The following is a 3,084-nucleotide window of genomic DNA, read 5'->3' on the forward strand; positions in this document are numbered from 1 at the left end:
CACTGTACCCACTTACGGCCAGTGCAATGGTGGTGGCTGACAAGCGGTGCCCCTTGATAGCAGAGAGGACCAGGTGAACAGCAAGGCCTCCCGGTCTCCCGAGACAGGTCAGCGGGTGGTGAGGCAGGGTTATAAATGGCCCAGGCCCCGGCCAGCGCAGCTGACGAAACCCCCTGTAAGCCCCTCTCTGTACGCCCGCCTGGCCCAGGGAGGGACACACTGGCCCTCCTCGGGGAGGAGTGCCCACTTGGCAGCCCCACGACCAGCATTGTGCACGGTCTGTTCCGGCCCATGTGGCCGGGCCTGGGGCTTGGGCTCATGGGCTATATCGGGGGCTGAGTCACCAGCCTGCGCCTGGGTCAGGCTGACTGTGACTGGCTGGCTGGGGCCTGAGTCAGGCCCCGATTTATCCTGGAGAGCAAGAGGCTCAGGTTTCCTTGGGGGGGTGAAGGGGTGACGGGAACCATCCACTGGCACACTGTACCCTCCTCGGCCGACCATTCACTCACTCCCCTGGGGCAGGCAGACACGCTGCTCCCTCCTGGAGTGAGATAGTGAGTAGAGAGAGCCAGGGGAGGCCATCCTTAGGAGTTCTTTGTCCACTTGCCAGCTTCAGTCTGAATTCTCCCCTCTCAACAGAGGCCCCCAACTGACGTGGGAACTTCAGGGAATGCCCACAGAACAGGAATAGGAGCCATTAGGGTTTGTAAACGGGCTCAAAGAGAGGAATCTACCCTTTCTCAGATTTGTACCTCAGTTTCTCCACCAGGCCTGCAGAGACAATATCACTGAACCTTGAGCTCCTGGCACCTCAGAGCTGAGTATCAGAAGTTTGCACTTTTACACACACACACTCACACACAGCCCGTGAGACCTAGCCCTGTTACTCACAGGAGCTGGGACTCTCTTCACAGCCTCTTGAGTAGATGGGTGGCACTGGGGCCTGATAGGTGATAGGTGGCTTGGGCCGAGGAACGAAAGTAGCTTGTGGGGGAATGAGAGCTCTGGAAATGGGGAGGGGGGTTCGCCAGCAGGAGTGGAATTCCTGAGCAGCTCGTCACAGGCAGCCGGCAGAACATGAGCCACAGGGCCCACGCTATTTATACCTCTCCTGTCACTACCAGGGCCCCCACAGTTCCCCTCCCCTCCCCCAGCCACGCACAGCCTGGCCCTTTTCTGTTTCTGGGCTCTTCTCTACTCCTCCCCGTCCCTACCTAGGGACCCGGCAGTCTCATTTAATGAGAAGGAAAATAAATCACTTATGCCCACTTTCACTCACTGCCCCCACAAAACCCCCAGACTTTTTTCTCAGCTTCATAAGAGGGATTATTACCCTTATTCTGCCCTTGGGAAGAACGCCCCCAAAGATGCCCACAATATCCTTCTTTTCTACCTAGCTTGGGGGAAGAGAGGAAAAAGGTAGAATGATTCACCTCTAAGGTCCCAGAACCTTCTCGAACCTCCTCAGTTGTCACCACATGGCTTGAGTTGGGGGCTATCTGGCTTGAAGAAACTCAAGCTCTAGGATGGCCCCCTACCCAGCTCAGTTTGCTGATGGTGAAGTGAGGGTTTGCATGCTTCCTTCAGATCCTCTTACCAATACGCCACCCCAAATTTATTGGGTCTAGGAAGGATGGAAATGTTGAGGAAGGATGGCCTCAAGGTGGGACCAGGAGACATGGAAAACATATATGCTGTAAAACTGCAGAATATATGTTTTTAATATATTTTTTAGCCCTTTCTCATTTCAGGTCAGCTCCTCTGTGTGGGTGCCTCAGTTTCCCTGCCCTCATAGCCACCCATGGCTCCCCCCAAGCCCAGTCCCGCCTAGGCGTCCTGGCTGGCTCTCTCAGGCTCTCCCTGACCTCTCTGCCCCTGGCCCTGCCCACCCGCCCCAGTCACGTTCTCCCTTGGCTGCTCTGGGCAGGGCTCTCCCTGTTTCTGTCTGTAATCCACCTTCTCCCTGCAGGGATCTGCCCTGTGGCCAAAATGGGCGCATTGCCCAGGGGGCTCCCTGGCACTAAAGAGGCAGAGTCTCTCCCTTCCCACTCATCACCTTGGTTGACTCAGACTGGGGGGGGGGGCCACAGTGCACAGTGTAACTCATTGGATACCCATTTCCTGAGCTCAGCTTCATTCTGACGGGATGAGGCCAAATGGGCTGGTGACGGGGACACTGAGTCAGGGGCAGCAACCTCAGTCTTTCTCCCAGCCTGGGTTTGGGGCCCAACTGAGGCCTTTCTACCCGTAAAGTGGAGCAATAGGGGAGGTACCCCCCACCCCAAGCCTTCTACCTAATTGGCCTGGGGGGTGTCCGTGCTTCCCCTCAGTCCTCACACAAGCACAGAGATTCCCTTCCCTGTCCACAGGTGGACAATACACTGGGCCAGAAGCCAGGACTCCGAGGCCCTGTCAACAGCACTGTCACCAGCTCATCCAGAAAATTCTGATAACATATCTGTGTGTGCGCGTTTCACCCTAACCACTGGCCTCAGTTTCCCCATTTATCTTTCACGGGCCTGTGGAGTGCGGAAGGATCATATCTCCTCTCTGACAATGCTTAGTTTAGGGATGTTGGGCGAGAGTGGGTAACTGTCACCCTCACCTCCTTCCACCTTCCAGCACCGCTGTCCAACTCTCCAGCGCGGCCACTCCCCGGGGACCGAAGTCCCCATGTCCGCAGACCCGGGCGGGGTGGGGGAGGGCCGGGAGGCCCCCCAGCTCCCCTCCCGCCGCTCGGGACGCGTGGGGGAGGGGAGGGAAGCGAGGGGCCGGGGAGGCGGGGCCGTCCCACTCCGCGTGGCCCCCACCCGCGGGCCGGGCGGCATTCCTGGGAGGCCGGCGCTCTGACGTGGACCCGGGGGCCGCGGGCGAGGCGGGGGGGCCGCGGCCCGGGGGCTTCTTAAACCCCCCGCCCCGGCCCGGCCCGCACTTCCCGAGCACTGCTCCGCCCCCGGAGGGAGAGAGCGCGAGAGGCCGAGTCGCCGAGGAGGCCCGCCGAGCCCCGCCAGCCAGGGGCGCGAGAGAAGTTGCCGAGCCGCGCGGCTCCCGCCAGCGCCCCCCGCCCGTCCCCGCCGCGCCCCG

The sequence above is a fragment of the Dasypus novemcinctus genome, chromosome 5 (genome assembly GCF_030445035.2).
Source record: "Dasypus novemcinctus isolate mDasNov1 chromosome 5, mDasNov1.1.hap2, whole genome shotgun sequence".
Classification (NCBI taxonomy): domain Eukaryota; kingdom Metazoa; phylum Chordata; class Mammalia; order Cingulata; family Dasypodidae; genus Dasypus; species Dasypus novemcinctus.